We start from the raw sequence: 21,218 nt of genomic DNA, 5'->3' as shown, positions 1-21,218 counted from the left end.
AGACCTAAGAATGTAATGTTAGTGACAAGAATTTGGAATCAAACAATACCTTCATCATAGCAATCAAATGTTTAACAGGACATTCTTCTGATCAAAAGTTAGATTTTAAATGACAAAAATCCATATTGCTTCATCTTTTTAAACTATGAGAAGGACATGATAGGCTTTACTCATAAATTTTTCACCTATTTAAATTAATGAAGAGAAAAACAACTAGCCAAAATCCAAACCAAAGAGTAGAATTATGGTGAGTCAACAGATGGTTTGAAACACAAATAGTGTTAATTATAGAGCAGTACATACTGAGCATTAACCTTCTGATTGATTCATGACACTAGCTGAAGATTCTGAATACATTTTTGTTTTCAAAAGTCCATGCAGGTATGAATGTTATTAAAAGCTTTTTTGATAAATGAGGATCCACCAACTTTTATATTCATGGAAAAGTGATGAAGTCTTAATTTTTTCTCATGAAATTATATATTACTTTAAAACAAGTGAAAAGCAATTATATATAGAAAATATCCTAGGAAAGCATATTCAACTCTTACAAAGATACCTCCAAATTAACATGTGCTTATCCAAATGTATTTATGAGTTATCCAATGACTACACTTAGCACAATTTTACATACACTGTGACTAACACTAATAGGTCAGAGTTACTATATTTGCATATGTAGATAAAGGAGGCTTAGTCCTGAGAGTCCGTTCATGGGGTAAACCATCACTGTGTTAGACTGGACCTCTTAGTATATTTAAGTGTTGCCATATACAGTCTATTTTAAACAGGGTTATTTATATGCCTGGGCATTTATAACAGGAAGTGGCATACACGGAATTATGTACTGCAGGTTCACTGCCTCAAGTTTCCCTGATGATTGCTTTGACGACCGCCTCTTTCACATCTTTGTTCCTCAAACTCTAGATCGTGGGATTTAGCATAGGAATCACTGTGGGGTAAAACACAGCCACCATCTTCCCCTGCTCCACAGACTCTTCAGTGGGCCTCCTGAGATACATGAAGAGGAGAGTCCCATAAAACATGGTAACACCTGTCAGGTGGGACCCACATGTGGAGAATGCCTTGCTCCTGCCATCGGCAGAGTGCATGTGCAGCACGGCCGCTATGATGAGGGTATAAGAAATGAGAACCACTGAGAGGGAATATGTGAAATTAATCCCAGCGATAACAATCATGGTGCATTCTTTAATGTGGACCCCTCCACAGGCAATCTTGATAAGAGGAGGATCAGCACAGTAGAAGTGGTTGATTTCTAAGTTTCCACAGAAGTACAGGCCATATGTCCACAGTGTGCAGATTAGGCTAACAGAGAATACATAGATGTATGTCACAGAGATGAGACAAGCACAGACAGTCCTGGACATTTTACTGCCATAAAGCAGAGGGTTGCAGATGACCATGTAGCGATCAAAGGCCATCACAGCCAAGATATATACTTCCACGTGGACAAGGGCTATGAAGAAGTAACACTGCACTAAACACCCCACATAGGAAATGGTTTCTGTCTGATAGTAAGTTTTCCAGCATCTTCAGAGTGACACTGGAAGAGAACCACACATCCACAAAAGACAAATGACTCAAGAAAAAGTACATGGAGCTCTGAAGCTGGAGGCTGATGCTGATCAAAATAATCATACCAATGTTCCCTATCAGAGTGATCATGTAAACTACTAGAAACACCACAAAAAAGAGAACTTGAAGCTCCTGATGACTGGTCAACCCCAGAAGAACAAATTCTGCCACATCTGTGAAATTTGGCATTGCCTTCAATTAGACCCAGTTTGCATTGCCTAAGGACAAATTAAAAGAAACAAATGGATTTATTTTATTCTTAAAAATTTTGAGTCATGTTTATCAGTTTTCTAGTTCAAATAAAATAAAAATCAACGTAGACTTTGCACAAAGTTTAATATGAGTGTATAATCACATTTATTTCCTTTAATAGGACTTATAGGTAATTATTACAATATTTATTAGTTTCTTAACTCTAAAACAGACAATTACATTCATATACTATTAGTATTAGACACTTATTTTTGCTAAATTATTTCAATGATGCTAACATCATAGAGTGCTAACAGAAGTAAAGCTAGACTGAGAGTCATCAGAGAATGACCAAATCCATTTCAACATACTGTCTTATAGGAAATTACCTGAGACTCATTAATGTAAATATTCAGTAAGGTCAGACAACCACTTTGTGCTGAACAGGGAAGTAATAAGAGTGAATCATTGAAATTCCATTGAATACTATTTTTGTGTATGATGGTTGCCTCTCATTGTCTATATTAACACAAATGCACATGTAATATTAACTTACTCACTTCCCTCTGACTTGGAAGATATCCTTTTTTTAAAATGTATTTATTTATTTTTGTCTGTGCTTGGGCTCCTCTTGGTTGGGGTGTGTGGGCTTCTCACTGCAGTGGCTTCTCCTGTTGTGGAGCACTGACTCTAGGTGAGCAGGCTTCAATGGTTGTGGCTCACAGGTTCTAGAGTGCAGGCTCAGTAGTTGTGGTTCTTGGGCTTAGTTGCTCCATGGCATGTGGAAGCTTCCTCCAACCAGGGATCGAACTTATGTCCCCTATATTGGTAGGCATATTCTTATCCACTGAGCCACCAGGGAAGTCCAGAAGATATCTTCTTATCTATGGAATTTTATGGGATGATTGTCTTAAACCTTGGTCTTACAATCTAGTCATTGACATACTTTTCTACACTATGCCAGCATATGATATAAAAAGCTTTCAACTTATGAAAATTCTAGTCATGTTTTATTTTATTTAGCTATATATTTCACTTGCTTGATTACTGCTGCTTGCAGGATGAGGTAAGTGGTATTTAACAACACAGACTGTATCAGTTTAACAGTTATCTCAGAAAAGTAAACCGCAAGTGGTTCAATCACCATATCAAAATTATATCAATAGATAAATTCTATATACATATAAAGTAAAATTCAGGTGCCATGCTTTTAAATTTATTGTCTTATTTCAGATTCTACTGCTTTTCAGCAACAATCCATTATATGTATAATTATTTATTTTCAAATGCAATGTCACTGCAATTAAAATGTCCACAAGGAATGTTTTCTCTGTTTAATACACTTCCCCAGATAAGTCTTCTGAGAAGTAAACTGCTCTGAGTACTTAGGGATGCATCTGTAGGATTAACATCATCTCAGGAATTTAAGATCCCCATAATAATATTGCTCGAAGGGAATATTATGACATAAAATGGGCTGTAGATATAATTGCTTATAATAATGGCATTGAAACATGTAAAATATCATGTATGAAATGAGATGCCAATCCAGGTTCAATGCACGATACTGGATGCTTGGGGCTGGTGCACTGGGACGACCCAGAGGGATGGTATGGGGAGGGAGGAGGGAGGAGGGTTCAGGATGGGGAACACATGTATACCTGTGGTGGATTCATTTTGATATTTGGCAAAACTAATACAATTATGTAAAGTTCAAAAATAAAATAAAATTAATTAAAAAAAATAATTCATTTAAAAACCTCAAAACCAATGTTATGTCAAATATATTTGCTATATTATATTCATTATTTATTACATTATATCTAGAAGTAATCTAAGTTTTGTAATATGAAATTGAACAAGCTACACGAGAGTTCGGTTTGCATCATAATTGATTCTTTTTGAAAAGGAGTGAATGAAAAATACAGAAATGAGACAATTTAGGGAATGGAACTACTGTGAGATGAAAATGGAGCATGCTGATAAACACAGAAATAAGAAGAGGCAGGCTGCACACAGAGTGGTCAAAGATCTCTTTGAGGATGTGACTTTTCAGTTATGAGCAAGTAGCCAGTTATGTAAAAATATTGAGAAAAAAGAAAATGAAAATACAAAAAGTTAGAAGAGGAACTATTTTTAAAAGTGTATAAACTCTATGATTGTATCATGGCTCCTTCCAACTAGTAGCAACTCACAATTTGGAAGTTGATTAATCTCTGTAAACACTCTTCCTATCCCTGAAATTATTCATATGGGAATTAAATACACCATAGAGAAAATGATTTGGGCACATAACATAGTCACTGATATTTCAGTTCTGGTCTGGGTTCACCTGTACCCTATATTTTCATGCTCATAGATCTTCTGGCTTCTAAGTGTGGATAAACTAAACCAGATGAGAGTAACTGATTTTGACTGGGAGATAAAGCTAAGACCAAGAATTTTCATATATAAAAACTCTTACCTCTGCTTGGTGAACCCATAATTACCTAATTAACAGAGTCTGATTTGGATTATTGGTCTTTGTAGAGAAGACATAAGAGGCAAAACATAAAGAGCAAAAATTCTTATAAGTCCCTATGGTAGCAAGATATTCTTATGAATTTTTATATCAACTATTAATATAAATAATAAAATTTCTCAAGTATATAATTCCAGAAAATAAAACACTGATAACAAATAGATCCACAAGTAAGGTCTTAGTCTCTTCTTCAAAAAAGAGCTAAAAGTTAAAGATGTGACTGCATTAATTTCTATTGCAAAGACTATAAAATTTGCAGACCTACCTTCAGCAGCAACAAGAAAACGATGATAATTCCTCACTATTTATAATAGAATCTTGAACACTGCACACATTGAGAGCATCTCCCCAAGGAACTATCCAGATAATGATGAAACACATTATACTTAAAATTATAGAAACATCTCAGGAGTATGGGAAGTTAAGGAGGGTTAATCAGAAGAATGTCTTCTGATAACATTATGTGACCAGTATCCTTAATGTCATGGGTATAATCTCTCCCATCTTCACATGGTGTAATATCTACCTCAAGAAAGCACCTTGAACCTCAGGAAAGCATTCTTGGTTTGCATTATACAATGTTGCTCAGTCACTTTCTTTTCTATTGTGCTTTAGTTCTAATAAGCATTATCTTTCAGGCCAAACACAGCAATGCACACCCTATGCATCTCATGGCTGTTGAAGAGATCCCAGGTGCCTTAAAAGTACAGATCACACAGAAACATCTAGGGAGAATGGGTACAAGTACAGGTCATCAGTGGAGAAGTTGATTGTAGTAGAACAATTTATCATTGAACTTAGGCCCTTTTTGGAGTCAGTAGAGCATCAACTTCGATGTCAGTTAGATTGGAAATAAAATCTTAACTCTGCACCATAATTAACTGCCTGTCTTTGGAAAAGTAAGGATTCTCAGTTTCAAAGTTCATCTGTAGAAAAAGGAAACTGCTGTCTCATAGTGAGGTATGGGGATCGCAGACAACATTGGGAAATTCTTAGCACAATGCCTGTCTCTGATGAGGCAGTCAAAAAATTGAAATCGGCTGTGAATTTTCACCTATTAACAGTTCACAAGATCTCACCACTTATTTGTGACTGTGATCAGTATTATCTCTGTGTTGAAGGGTGAAATATATATATTTTTAAAAACAGTGTAAAATAATTCTGAGGTTCAGTTTCTCCACAAAATATGGATAGTAGGGGCTTCCCTGGTGGCTCAGACTGAAAAGAGTCTGCCTGTAATGCAGGAGACCCAGGTTTGATCCCTGAGTCCTGAAGATCCTCTGGAAAAAGGAATGGCTTATCCACTCCAGTATTCTTGGTGCTTCTCTGGTGGCTCAGACATTAAAGATAGCTAGCAGATTAAAGAATCTGAATGGAAACCAAGATTGTTCATAAACTCCCATTTGTACTACCTCAATTTTGTTGGAAAATCATGGACAGAATAATACTCAGGCAAAGTTTTCCTCTTCAGTGCCCAAGGATCCCAGACTCCTCCTTAGTTCCTTCTCACCTTTTAGGGAGAAGCTACATAAGGCAAACTCATTGGCACCAGATTATTATAACTTAACTTGCATTCCCTCAAGAAAAAGGGAATTTAAAACAAGAAAGCATTGTGTGTGTGAGTATGTCTGTATGTGTGTGTGTGTGTTAAAGAGTGAGAGAGCAAGGAAGAGTCAAGGTTAAATACATTTTAGACTGCTGCTGCTGCTGCTGCTACTAAGTCGCTTCAGTCGTGTCCGACTCTGTGCGACCCCATAGATGGCAGCCCACCAGGCTCCCCTGTCCCTGGGATTCTCCAGGCAAGAACACTGGAGTGGGTTGCCATGTCCTTCTCCAATGCATGAAAGTGAAAAGCGAAAGTGAAGTCGCTCAGTCGTGTCCGACCCTTAGCGACCCCATGGACTGCAGCCTTCCAGGCTCCTCCTTCCATGGGATTTTCCAGGCAAGAGTACTGGAGTGGGGTGCCACTGCTTAATTACAAAAAAACTGATAGATATATAAATGTGTATGAATGAGATCCATTTTTTAAAGTGCTTTACAGAACTATCCTGAATTTTCTGCAAATAGCAAAATTGCTTTAAATTCTCCAAAAGATTCAAGATTTGGGGAGATTATGAGCCAGAAGTGATCTTGGAGGTCAGATACTTCATCCTAAAAATTAACTGGATGAATGACACAAAATGAGTGGTTCAAGGTCACCCACAAATTATTTTGAAAATTGGAAACTAAAACCAGGAACATGACTTAACCAAGAACCTTGACATCATCATTCTTCATGCAACACTGAAACAAATCTCAAAAGAATAGAGAAAGTGGTTCACTTAAAAAAAAAAAAGAGGTGACAAATATTATCCAAATCCACTTGCCAAATTCACTTGCTAAATTCAGACTTAAATTGGAGAAAGTAGGGACAACCACTACACCATTCAGCTATGACCTAAGTCAAATCCCTTACAATCATACAGGGAAAGTGACAAATAGATTCAAGGGATTAGATCTGATAGACAGAGTGCCTAAAGAAGTATGCACAGAGGTTCATGACATTGTACAGAAGGCAGGGATCAAGATGATACCCAAGAAAAAGAGGTGCAAACACACAAAATGGTTGTTTGAGAAGGCCTCACAAATAGCTGAGAAAAGAAAAGAAGTGAAAATCAAAGGAGAAAAGGAAAGATATACCCATTCAAATGCAGCGTTCCAAACAATAGCAAGAAGAGATAAGAAAACCTCCCTCGGTGATCAGAAAAAAGCCTTCCTTGGCAAAGAAATAGAGGAAAAAATAGAATGGGAAAGACTAGAAATCACTTCAAGAAAATTAGAGATACCCAGAAAATATTTCATGCAAAGAGGAGCACGATAAAAGACAGAAGTGGTATGGACCTAACAGAAGCAGAGGATATTGAGAAGAGGTGGCAAGAATACACAGAAGAGCTGTACAAAAAAGATCTTCATGACCCAGATAACCACGATGGTGTGATCACTCACCTAGAGCCAGACATCCTGGAAGGTGAAGTCAAGTGGGCCTTAGGAAGCATCACTGAACAAAGCTAGTGGAGGTGATGGAATTCCAGTTGAGCTATTTCAAATCTTAAAAGATGATGCTGTGAAAGTGCTGCACTCAGTATGCCAGCAAATTTGGAAAACTCAGCAGTGGACATGGGACTGGAAAATGTCAGTTTTCATTCCAATCACACAGAAAGGTAATGCCTAAGACTGCTCAAACTACTGCACAATTGCACTCATCTCATATGCGAGTTAACTAATGCTCAAAATTATCCAAGCCAGGCTTCAGCAATACATGAGCCATGAACTTCCAGATGTTCAAGTTGGTTTTAGAAAAGGCAGAGGAACCAGAGATCAAATTGCCAACATCTGTTGGAAAAACATTGAAAAAACAAGAGAGTTCCAGAAAAAAAACATCTATTTCTGCCTTAATGACTATGCCAAAGCCTTTGACTGTGTGGATCACAATAAACTGTGGAAAATTCTGAAAGAGATGGGAATACCAGACCACTTGACTTGCCTCTTGAGAAATCTATATGTAGGTCAGAAAGCAACAGTTAGAACAACAGTCTGGTTCCAAATCAAGAAAGGAGTCTGTCAAGGCTGTATCTTGTCACCCTGCTTATTTAACTTATATGCAGAGTACATCATGAGAAACACTGGGCTGGAAGAAGCACAAGCTGGAATCAAGATTGCTGGGAGGAATATCAACATCCTCAGATATGCAAATGATACCACCCTTATGGCAGAAAGTGAAGAACAAAAGAGCCTCTTGATGAAAGTGAAAGAGGAGAGTGAGGTTGGCTTAAAGCTCAACATTCAGAAAACTAAGGTCGTGTCATCTGGTCCCATCACTTCATAGCAAAAAGATGGGGAAACAGTGGAAACAATAATAGACTTTATTTTTGGAGCTCCAGAATCACTGCAGATGGTGACTGCAGCCGTGAAATTAAAAGACACTTACTCTTTGGAAGGAAAGTTATTACCAACTTAGGTAGCATATTAAAAAGCAGAGACTACTTTTCCAGCAAAGGTCCATCTAGTCGAGGCTATCATTTTTCCAGTACTTATGTATGGATGTGAGAGTTGGACTATAAAGAAAGCTGAGCACTGAGGAATTGTTGCTTTTTAACTGTGGTGTTGGAGAAGACTCTTGAGAGTCCCTTGAACAGAAAGGAGATCCAACCAGTCCATCCTAAAGGAAATCAATCCTGAATATTCATTGGAAGGGCTAATGAAGCTGAAACTCTGATACTTTGGCCACCTAATGTGAAAAACTGACTCATTTGAAAAGACCCTGATGCTGGGAAAGATTGAAGGTGGGAGGAGAAGGGGACGACAGAGGATGAAATGGTTGGATGGCATCAGCAACTCAGTGGACATGAGTTTGAGTAAACTCCAGGAGTTGGTGATGAACACGGAGGCCTGACATGCTGCAGTCCATGGGTTGCAAAGTGACAGCCACGACTGAGTGAGTGAACTGAACTGAGTAGAATTTACTGGTAAAAACATGGGCTATGGAGTCAACTTGTTGAATTCCCATTCTGACTTTAACAATTTTGATCCATGCACTCTGGACAGTGTTTCTTAATATTTCTGGACTTCATCATTTTTTTTTGTCAACATGGATTCCTTAAATGGGTAGGTTTATTTTGAGGATTATGCAACAGAAAGTATGCATTATGGAACGTATTGTTTTCCATACACGTCTGTGTGTGTTTGTGTGCATGCTCAGTCATTTCTGACACTTTTTACATCCATGGACTGGGTAGTCATCAATAAATGGTAGCTATGAGTCATTAAGTAAAGAATCATAGAGAATGGCATTCAATATATTCCTTATCATCCACCTAAATGACTCAATGAATTATATAAGTAATAGTACCTAAAATCGGAGAAGGCAATGGCAACCCACTCCAGTACTCTTGCCTGGAAAATCCCATGGATGGAGGGGCCTGGTGGGCTGCAGTCCATGGGGTTGCTAGGAGTCGGACACGACTGAGCGACTTCACTTTCACTTTTCACTTTCATGCATTGGAGAAGGACATGGCAACCCACTCCAGTGTTCTTACCTTGAGAATCCCAGGGACAGGGGAGCCTGGTGGGCTGCCGTCTATGGGGTCGCACAGAGTCGGACACGACTGAAGCGACTTAGCAGCAGCAGCAGCCGTACCTAAAATAGTAAATATCCACACTTTTCTGATCATTGGTATTTCCTTTTTCTTTCTTGTCATTTATGAATCATAAGTCTAGTTTTGGCACATGATTGCCCAAATAAGAAAGCAGAGTTTTGATGGTTATAAATAAATGTATAATACAGAAGTCTACATACCTTTGAAAGAAGAGACATTTTAGAAAGTGCATCAATGTCATGGCTCTTCTGCTGAATAATGTAGGCAGGATTTATACATTCGTAGATTGGTGCCATTTCCTTAAGAGATTATACATATAGGTGAGTATTAAGTAATTGCTTTGTTAGATAGTATTTTGCACTAAATGAGTTCTCTGGAGAAATAACAATTGGGTACAATGCAGATTTGCCACAGGGCCCAACTGGTTTCTAGTGCTTTTCTTTTTTAGATTCCATGTCAATATTTTCCTTCATACATTGGGAAGTCTACGTCATAATACTGATGTCTGCCATCGATACTCATGCCATATTCTGTTACCCGTAATATTTGTTTAATCCAATTTAACACAATTTCTTCCACACAATTATCATAACTTTGTGCCACAACCTATTACCATCTCACTTTGGGTTATGGGTTGAAAACTTTATTTAATATCCATATATCAAAATCTTGACTCCCAGTACTTCTGAATATAATTGAATTTGTAGATATAGTTTTTAAAGAGGAAATTAAATTGTAATTGGTTCAAATAGTACATCCTAACCCAAGATGACTGGTATCTTTTTTAAGAAAGGAGATTAGAACACAAGAATACACACAGGAAAGACTGTGAGAGACACAGGAGGTGATGGCCGTCTATAAGCCAGAAGCTTCAGAATGAAACCAACCCTACCAATATTTTGATCTTGAATTACTATCCTCCAAACTGGAAGGAAATCAGCCTCTTTTGTTCAAGCCACCCCAGTCTGTGGTACTTAGTTATAGCAGCCCTCGCAAACTAATACGTTCTGCCTTCAGTAGACAAAGAGACTGCTTTCATATTCAAAGGAAGTTTTGCTTCTTTGAAGAGTAGTATCATTTTTAATATATTTCAAACGTTTATACTACACATTCAAAATGTGCACAAAACATAAGTTTACAATTTATTGAATTTTTTCAAAGTAAAAATGCCTTTATGACCAAACTTCTAAACCAAGTAGAAGACCAACACTACATCAGACAAACTTCTCATCTTCTTTCTGAGTCAAATTCCTCAAGTTAGATGAATCTTTATTTTTAGCACTCTACATAGTGTCTTATTCTGAATTTTTCACAAGTGAAATCAAATAGAACACATTCTTTCATGTATAGTCTTCTGGTGAAAACTCTGTTGATATCTGAACATTATATTGATGATTGTTTTAGCTTGTTTGGACTGCTATAGTAATTATAACATAAGCATTTATTTAACACTGTTCTGAAAGCTGGAAGTCTAAGATTGGATTGGGTTCTAATGAAAGCATTCTTCCTGGTTTGTAGATGGCTGTCTTTTTGCTGTGCCCACACATCACGTGGGGCAAGGGAGTGCCCTGGGGTCTTTTATGAGGGCACTAATCCAGTTCATGGGCTTCCCTGGTAGCTCAGAAAGTAAAGAATATTCCTGCAATGCAGGAGTCCTGAGTTTGATCCTTGTGTAGGGAATGTTTCCTGGATCAGGAAGTGGCAACCCACTCCAGTATTCTTGCCTGGAGAACCACATGGACAGAGGAGCCTGGTGGGTTACAGTCCATGGGGTCACAGAGTCGGACACGACTAAGCATGAGCAGACACTAATTCAGTTCATGAGGGCAAAGCAAAGCCTTCATGACCTAATGACTTCCCTAAAGCCCCCGCATTCTAAATAGCAATGGTTCTTTTATTACTGTAAGTGTAGAGATCAAGTTGACAACATTCATTGAATCATGGAGAAAGCAAAGGTGTTCCAAAAAAACATCTGCTTCTGGATTGTACTCCAACTATACCAAAAAATCTGGAACAAACAACTTCATTAAAAATGTATAAATCTGAATACCTGGCCAAAGAAAATATAAAGATAGTAAATCAGCATATCAAAAATACACAAAATCACATATCATAAGGAAATTGCAAACTAAAACAACAGTAAAGTAGCACTGCACACCTATTAGATCCAGGAAACTCAAAAAAGGGGGGCGGGGCTTCTCTGGTGGCTCAGTGGTAAAGGATCTGCCTGACGATGCAAAACACTCAAGTTCGATCCCTTACCCAGGAAGATCCCACATACCACAGAGAAACTCAGCTGGATTTTTCCTAAGCTAAACAAGGCTCACCTGTGACCTGAACACTACATGTCTAGGACTTAGTAAACAGCTTTGAAAAAGTGTCCAGACAAAAAGTATCACACAATTAGACACAGGAGCTCTACTTCTAATAGCTAGAAACTTTCAAATATCAGGATGTCTTCGGTAGATGACTGTGTAAGCAAATTGGAATACATCCAAAGTGAAGATTGGAGAAGGCAAATGTGATTGTGAAGATTGGAGAAGTGAAAGATTGGAGAAGGCAAAGTGAAAATTGGAGAAGGCAATGGCAACCACCCACTCCAGTACTCTTGCCTGGAGAATCCCATGGACGCAAGAGCCTGGTAGGGTGCAATCCGTGGGGTCGCTAAGAGTCAGACACGACTGAGCGACTTCACTTTCACTTTTCACTTTTATGCATTGGAGAAGGAAATGGCAACCCATTCCAGTACTCTTGCCTGGAGAATCCCAGGGATGGCAGAGCCTGGTGGGCTGCCGTCTACGGGGTCGCACAGAGTCGGACACGACTGAAGCAACTTAGCAGCAGTAGCAGCTAAAGTGAAGGGGAGCAAATGCTACCCCAAAATATACCCCTTCAACATGAGAATTCGTTGGACTTAATTAACATTTTTTTTAAGAGGACACATGATCATCTCTGAAACCCAAGTTCAAGATGGCTCTTCTGAGTCACATTTACAAGAGAAATCTAATTTCAAAGGAATTCTCTGTATATATCAGATAGAAGGATGACAGTCTTGTGAAATTCTTTTTTTTTTTTACCAATAGGGAAAGCTAAGATGTAAATCTGTACAACAACCATACCCTTCCTTTCCTTTAGTTTTATTTTTTAATATTTATTTGTTTTTTTATTTGGCTGCACCAGGTGGACCTTCATTGAGGCAAGCCAGATATTTAGCTACAACATGCAAACTCTTCGCTGTGGCATGGGAGATCTAGTTCTCTGATCAGGGATGGAACCTGGGCCTTCTTCTTAAGGAGTGTCAAGTCTTAGCCACTGGACCACCAGGAAGCCCCTGTTTTGTTTTTAGACAAAGACGGTATCTAAGGTGATATATTGGGCCATTTCAGTCACTGACTCAGTTTCCCGAGTTTCTCCAAAGCATGCACAAGGTGCACATTATTAAACTGGTTTGCAAAAAAGGAAAGGTAGTTCATACTACAACACTGTATGCTTACAAATATGTAAATGGTAAATGGCATGTTATTTATTTTTAATTACTATGGGGGAAAAGAATGTAGTATTGATACATGTTACAAAATGAATAAACATTAAAAACATTTTTAGTGAAAAAATCCATATAGAAAAGGCCACCCAGATCCCATATTCACCATGTCTGCTTTACATCCACCAAGTTTGTCCAAATGACTGAAAATCTCAATAACAGTCTAAAAAAAATTGGATGAGGATGGGAAAAAAGATACATTCATACAATTGGACAATTGCTGAAAGTGGAAGTGGGGCTGTGGATTACATTATAATGTAGAAACTATATGATTTCCTTTTTTTGGAGATTATGTGCTGGTTCCACAGGGGAAGGCACCCATTTTGGATAAAACACATGGAGTGTTTCAGGTGATGTGGCAAATGTGAGGTTTTTTTTGTTTTTTTTTTTTTAACCATTATTAACAGTTTCCTGCACATTTTAAGTTACTGAAAAGTAAATTATTTTTCAAAATAACCATGTCAATACCACAAAAGAAAATCAGATCAGACAGACAGAAACTTTCTTATAGAGGCCAAGACTTACCCAGACGAAGTTCAAGGGAAGTTGTGATGCTCATTGCCCTTGAAGGAGTCCACATGGAATTTACAAATAAAATTTCCCACATAAAGTTGTTAGAATACATTCAGTAATGTTGAATAATTTGGGATCAATTTACAATCATATAAAAGACTACAATTTACAATCTGAATCAATATACAAAAATCAGTTGTGTTTCTATACACTAATAACAATCAGAAACAAAAATTAAGAAAAAACTTAACCAAGGACATAAAAGATCAGTAGTCAGAAAACTAGAAAGCACTGATAAAGAAACCAAAGAAAACACAAATAAACAGAAAAATAGTCCATGCTCATGCACTGGAAGAATGAGTTATTAAAATGTCCATTCCAACAAAAGCCATCAGCAAATGCACTGCAAATCAAAATATAATATCCAATGGCATTTTTCATAGAAATATTCATAGAATATTCCTAATAATATTCTGCAACAACTAAGGACCCTGAACAGCCAAAAAGACTCTGAGAAAGAAGAATGAACGTGGAGGCATCTTCCTCTCTGACTTCAAACTGCATCACGGAGCTGTAGTAACCACAACAGTGAGGAACTGGCACAAACACAGGCACAGGGACTCGAGCAAAGAATAGAGAGCCCGGGAATAAAGCCACATCTATGTGGACAGTTCATGAAAATCAAGCCAAGAACGTGTGAAGAGGAAAGGACAGTCCTTTCAAGAAACAGTGACAGGAAAACTGGCCACCTACACCAAAGAACATCACTGGCCATCCTCTAGATCATACAGAAATCTAACTAAAAACCCACTGTTTTGCACATGGAGCTCTTTCCCTCCTGAGTCCTCTGAGATGGACCTCCAGTAGTACTCAGCTGGACACAGGAAACGTCTACTTCGTCCTCATTTTTCCCTCTTGCAGCGCCTCCTTGCTGGCGGGCACTGAGGCAACCCCACTCCTCTCAGACTGGACGCAGCCCCATTATCCAGAAGCCCGAGCCCTGACAGCCCTGAGGAGACTAAGCTCCCCACAGCTGGTCACCGTGCCAAGTCTGAAGGCAAAACATCCTGTGGCCACAGATCAGAGCGGGGGCACCAGAGAAGAGCGGGCAGCCCTGCGCTCACAGACCCCAGAGGGCTCACCCAGAAGCAGCTCTGCTGTGAGCACTCAGACTGGAAGCCCAAACTGAAGTGGAGCAAAAATCCCCATGACTCTGCTCAACACATGGCCAGGGAACAACTGATTAAAAACCATACGGAATGAAAGGAACATAAACACAAACTTTGCAACTGACACCACATTTCAGTTAAAAACTATAAACAGTTTAGAAAACAACAGAAAGTCTGGTGATGAGTTCTAAAACATAACAAAAAAGCCGATATACAAACTGTTTTAAATAAATTAATTAAAACACTGACTTTTAAAAATGTATACATTCACTCCCTTACTCAAGAGAACCAAAGGGCAAAGTGTTAGGGGAACCATTATCCAAAACCACCTTCCTGTCCTTGCCAGGCACCAGAGAAATCACTTGCAGGAGTCGTCTTACAACAGGAGGTCCTGGGTAAGAACAAGGAACTAACAAGCTACCACCAACCAGAAGAATTCAGGAAAGGTCAAAGGAGATAGGAGACTCCAATCCATAGGTCTTACCAACCTCCCAGGATCCTCCTTGCTAGAATCCACCTTGGATGAGTGATGCATATGCCACCAGGAAGGACCCCAGTTCAGAATGACTGGCCAGAGACAAACCAGAAACTAACCCAATGCCCATAAAACCTGAGACTGTGAGCCACGTGGCAGAGCAGTTCTCTCAGCTTCCCTCACCCTCCTGCCCTCCACCCAGGCAGCCCTTCCCAATAAAATCTTTTGCTTTGACAGCACACATCTCCTCGGACAATTCATTTCCAAGTGTCAGACAAGAGCCTGCCCTCAGGCCATGGAAGGGGTCCCCCATTCCTGCATCAAAACCACAAACCAGGAGAAAATATCTTTCAAATGTGTATCTGTGCAGAAGGAAATGGCACACACTCCAGTATTCTTGTCTAGGAAATCCCATGGACAGAGGAGCCTGGCGGGCTACAGTCCAACAACAGGGCATTTTTGAAGAAAGGAAACAGTCCCAGGAAAGTTGAGGCACTCACCAAAGGCCCCAAAGCTTTTGATGGCACAGCCAGAACTGTGGCTGAGCACTCCCAGCTCCCAGGCCTCTTGATACTGGCCTCTCTCACCAGATACAGGTGTGGCAAACTAGAATCTAAAACACGGCAGACGGCTTCCCTGGTGGCTGAGTATTAAAGAATCTTCATGCCAATGCAGGAGATATAGGTTGGATCCCTGTCCATGCTGTGGAGCAGCTAAGCCCATGCACCGCAACCACTGAAACTGTGTTCTAGATCCTGAAAGCTGCAACTACTGAGCCCATGAGCCCCAGAGCCTGTGTCCCACAACAACAGGAGCCACCAGTGAGAAGCCCACACACCACAACCAGCGTAGCCCCTGCTCGCCATAACTAGACAAAAGCCCACACAACGAAGACCCAGCACAGCCAAACATTATTTTTTTTTAAAACAACGCATATCTGATAAAGAATGTGTACTCAAGTTATACCAAGAACTCTAGAGCAAACAAACCCATAAATAATTGGTAAAGACTGAAACAAACACCTGGCCACAAAGGGTACTCTGATAGTAAACAACCATAAAAAAACATACTCAAGATCCTGGTGAAATGCATGCACAGCCACCTTTGGAAGACAGTCTGACAGTTTTTTCCAAAGCTAAACAGACTCATCATCTAGGATGCAATACTATACCTCTTGTATTTAGACAACAGCTTTGAAAAACTGTGTTCAAACAAAAACTAGCATAAATTAATGCACAGTAGCTTTATTCTGGGTTACAAATTGGTTAAAAACTGAAAGACATCAGAACGTTCTTCTGTAAATGAATTAATAAGCAAATTAGGGCACATATACATCAAGGGGAGTAGAATATGCCACCCCAAGTTGTGTCTTTTTGACATCAGGATAATTCTGTACTGACATTTAAAAAACAGCAGATCCAGGGGGATGTTTGAAAATGCCCTTTTAGGAATTAAATTTACATTTATTAGGGAAATCTCCACTTGTAAGGCTGTCTCCACCTGTGTACCAGAAATGGAAGGATAACTAAGTCTTCAGAGAAGCTAGTCCATGGAGATGGTCTGGATGTAAATCTGCATAATATCCACCCTTGTTTACTGTGCTTTGCCTCCAAACCTCCCAAATCATTTCACCGTGTCCCCCCACCAATGTCTTTCTTTTGTTCTTAGCTAAAGATAGCACATAAGTTACAGACTTGGACCATTTCAGGTTTTCCTAGGTACCTTACAAGCATATGATATGCATGGTAATAAACTTCTGTTTCCCTCCAGTTCATCTGCCTTTCATTGTGGGGGAAAGTCTCAATGAGGAAAAGAGAAATATAAAAGGAACATTATTTTTCCTCCAATACACATGCAATGGAATAGTATTCGGAAATATAAGGGAATGAACCATCAAACCAAGAAAAACCCATGGATGAATCTTACATGTATATTGCTAAGTGAAAGAATCTAGTATACACACTAATGACTCCATTTATACGACATTCTGAAGAAGGCAAAACAATCTTAGAAAAAGATTATGAGGTAGGAGGTTCAATATTCCATCTGATACATTACAGATGAAATGGTTGGATGGCATCACCGACTCGATGGACGTGAATTTGAGTAAGCTCTGGGAGTTGGTGATGGACAGGGAAGCTTGGCGGGCTGAAGTCCATGGGGTCGCAAAGAATCAGACACAGCTGAGCGACTGAACTGACATTTCAGATGAATATCTACCACTGTGCATTTGTATAAACCCATAGATCTTTAAACCTCAATTAGTAAATCATAATCTATTCAAATTTAGTTATTTAGGATATGAGAGTGTTACAGAATGAAACAGAATGCAGCAGAGTCTAAATGACTTAGAAATGCGTGGAAAAAACTCACTCTTTGTTGCTGGCAGGGACGGCATAGGCTGACGAGAGCTGAAGCACCAGCAGGTCCTGAGGATCTTAGCGCAAAGAAAGCCAAAACTGGGAAGATAAAGGGGTACAGCAGGGCCCCCACCCCGTTCCAGTTCTCTTGCTTCTCAGCCTGCTCTCTGGGCCTGGAGGAGGGTCCTCTCCGACTGGTCCTGTGTAGACCCATGGGCAGCGTCACTGCGTGGTGACAGCAGGGCACACGGGGGGCCCTGGGCCACATACAGCCATCCAGGGCTTCCAGGAACCCACGTGCAAGCATCAGGACAGACCTCTGACACACAGACTCACCACTTAAAGTGGAAACACCTGGTTCCTGGGAATCTGGAATTTAGCTTTTTTAAGGCCCTTTCCTCGGCCCTTGCCCTTCTGGGCTGCTGTGTCTCCTCCTGACTCCTCCCTCTGAGACATGTGGCTCACAGGAGCATCCCCAGGACCTGAGCTACTCAGCAGCTCCCACTGTGGTCCCGCCTCTCAGAGGGGTTGCTCCACCGCTCGTTGTAAACAGGGGAACTCGTGGTGGAAAGGCCCCCTGCGTGACGCTCAGGAGACAGTTGCTCAGGGACGGCCACGCCCACACCACCTTCTCCGCCTGCCCACGCCGCAGGGTTCACAGACTCTGTTCTCCTAGTAAGGGCTTCAGAGAGCCCCTCGGTCCTTCTGAAGTGTTCTGGAACGCGAGTGCAGGAAGCTAGCACACACTTTCCGTATTCCGGTCCTGCAATGCGGCTCAAGCCTTTCCCCTTCACGACCACACTGGCAATGTCTGGAGTCACTTAGATCGTTTTTCCGTTTAGTTGCTCTGATTAACTCCAAGGACCACATGCCTACACGCATCTCTAACTGGAGCATGCACGGCCCCAGTTCCAGGCACGGGGGACGCAAAACAGAGTGTGATACAGCTTCCTGGGGCATCATGTTTATTCCCGGTGCTTTAGAAGGACACCCATTCAGCCTGAAGTAACCCCACAATGTCCCAAAGCCGAAACACCAATGGGTCCTGAGGAGACCCATCTCCTGTCAGCCTGAAGTGCACCCCACAATGTCCCAAAGCCAAAACCTAAGCAGGTCCTGAGGAGACCAGACTCCATGTCTTCCTGAACTGAATCCCACAATGTCCCAAAGCTGAAGCCCCAGTGGGTTCTGAGGAGACCAGACTCCCTTCAGCCTGAATTGAACCCCACAACGTACCAAAGTTGAAGCCCCAGTGGGTCCTGAGGAGAACAGACTCCCATCAGCCTGAACTGAACCCCACAACGTCCCAAAGCTGAAGCCCCAATGGGTCCTCAGGAGACCAGACCCCAGTCAGCCTGAACTGAACCCCACAACGTCCCAAAGCTGAAGCCCCAATGGGTCCTGAGGAGACCAGACTCCCTTCAGCAGCCACAGGCAGCCAGGTGCTCAGGCAGAGTGGGAATTCCGCTTCGGGTGGGGTGGGTCAGGGAGGCGGGCTCCTCGCTCCCTTCCAGCCAATGAGAACTGCAGCTCAAGCCTCCCTCACTTGTGCAAGCACAGCTAAGTGGAGACTCCGCCCCTCGGGGCAGTTCTGCTAGGTCCATTAAACTATGGAAATTCAAACTGAAATATTGCCAATATCCAAAACTTCTCCAAAATAGTTAAGGAATAATTAACTTGAAACAGTATAGAATGAAATGTAGTCACCAAATTCACTCAAATTTATTAACAGACATTTAAATTTTGAAACTATCAAAATTGTGGACATAAACATATAAAATCTACATGACCCTGGGTTTGGCCTGTATATCATGAGCTTTGAGTTTTAACATACAAGCTGTCAGTCTACCAAAAAAAAAAAAAATATATTGTGGACTTTATAGAAATAAAGATGTCTATTCTGAAAGACCTCATTCAGAAAATCAAAATACAAGCCACAAACTAGGAGAAAATATTTGCAAAATTCATATTTGATACAGGATTTGGACACAAAACAGACAAAGACCTCTTGAACAACCCTATAAACAATAAGTAAAGATCTGAACAGATACCCAGCCAAAAAAAGTTACACAAATAGTAGAAAACAGAAACACGCTCAACATCATACACCATTAGGGAATTACAAATTAAAGTCACAAGCTATCACACTACACATATTAGGGCTGCTAAACTCTAAATATATGACAATACCAATTGCTGGAGGCTGATTGCAGGAACGCTAAATATATGTCTAAATATATGACAATACCAATTGCAGGAACGCTCCCTCACTGCTGATGGGATGCATGCACAGCCACCTTGTAACACAGTTGGGCAGTTTTCTCCAAAGCTAAACACACCTCACCTTGGGATACAACAATTGCACTTCCAGTATTTAGGAAACTGCTTTGAAAAATCCATGCCCAAATGCAAACAAAGATGAACTTAGGCACAGCAGCACTATCCATAACAGTTAAAAGCTTGAAGTAATCATGGTATCCTTCAATAGATGAATCCATAATCAAACTGTGTATATCCATGTCAAAGCAAGTAGAAAATGCCACCCCAAAATATGCCTCTCTGCTGTGAGGATTGCTTAAGTCCACTTCCATGAAAAAAAAAAAAAAAAAAAAGAGGGCTCTCAGTAAACTAAGTAGCAATTGCTGTTTTGTGATGGACATTTACAGCAGAGAAATCTCTGCATTTAAGGGTTGTCCCTGTTTGCACCAGAAATAAAAGGATAATTAAAACTCAAGTAACTTATCAATGGAGACGTCCCGACTTAAATCTATAAACAATCATACCCTTCTTTACTGTGTTTTGTGTAATTACCTTCCAAAATGGGCTTCTCCTATTCTTCAGGGTCTTGTTTTTAGCTAAAGATGGCATTTAAGGTGATGACTTTGGACATTTCAGGGAGTGACTCAGGTTTCTTTGGTAGCTCCCCTGTATACAGAAACTATTTGTTGTTTTAGTCACTAAGTCATGTTCGCCTCTTTGCGACCCCACAGACTGTAGCCTGCCAGGCTCCTCCGTCCATGGGATTCTCCAGGCAAGAATACTGGAGTGGGTTGCCATTTCCTTCTCCAGGGGATCTTCCCAATTCAGGGGTCAAACCCAAGTCTCCTGTATTACAGGCAGATTCTTTACCACAAAGCCACCAGGGAAGCATAGAGGAGGTATGCTTCTGTTTTTTCTCCTAGTAATTTGTCTTGTATTATGGAAGGGCAGAGTGAACATTGTTTTCCTCCCATACACATGCAATGGAGTATTACTCAACAGTAGTAAGGAATGAACCACCAAACCTTGAAAAGCATGGTTAATTCACACGTGCATATCACTCAGCGAAAGAATACAGTCCAGAGTATGACCTCATTTATGACATTCTAGGAAAAGCAAAGCTACGTAGATGATAAGCAGATCATCTTCTGAAGAGGGTTGAAGTATTCCCTGTGATGCTTTAGGATGGACACCTGTCACTATGCCTTTGTCTATGCTCATTGATTTGTATAGCCCAAGGGATAAAACAATCTATTCAAGTATAGGAGAGTCGCAGAACAGAATACACAATGCAACAAAACCTAACCACATTGAAATGCACTGAAAAGATATCTCACTGTAAGAGATGGGGCAAAATGTGTTGACTTTGGAAATGAATGATTCGATACACAAAATGCAAAATGGCCTGCACATAAACACTGGGCTTCATTTTATAGAGATCTTTCCAGAGTTCAGTA

General features: G+C 40.3%; 1 long non-coding RNA gene and 1 pseudogene across 2 annotated transcripts; both read right to left on the bottom strand.

Annotated features, from left to right (window-relative positions):
* Positions 1-635: 635 nt before the first annotated feature.
* LOC147343916 (olfactory receptor 5M9-like) lies at positions 636-1,809 on the bottom strand (annotated as a pseudogene).
* A 115-nt stretch (positions 1,810-1,924) lies between these two features.
* Positions 1,925-10,559, bottom strand: LOC147343915 (uncharacterized). 2 transcript variants are annotated; one of them, XR_015156345.1, is made up of 3 exons: positions 9,645-10,559; positions 9,385-9,485; positions 1,925-2,672 (listed from the first exon to the last, which is right to left on the bottom strand). It is a non-coding gene; the product is annotated as an uncharacterized LOC147343915 (long non-coding RNA). The 2 variants fall into 2 exon arrangements; XR_015156344.1 differs by lacking the exon at positions 9,385-9,485.
* Positions 10,560-21,218: the final 10,659 nt, after the last annotated feature.

The sequence above is a fragment of the Bos grunniens genome, chromosome 27 (assembly GCF_055505025.1).
Source record: "Bos grunniens cultivar Pamir isolate PY7600 chromosome 27, Bosgru_T2T1.0, whole genome shotgun sequence".
NCBI lineage: Eukaryota > Metazoa > Chordata > Mammalia > Artiodactyla > Bovidae > Bos > Bos grunniens.
The sequence above is the reverse complement of the archived record's forward strand: the minus strand, read 5'-3'. Positions and strand labels throughout refer to the sequence as shown.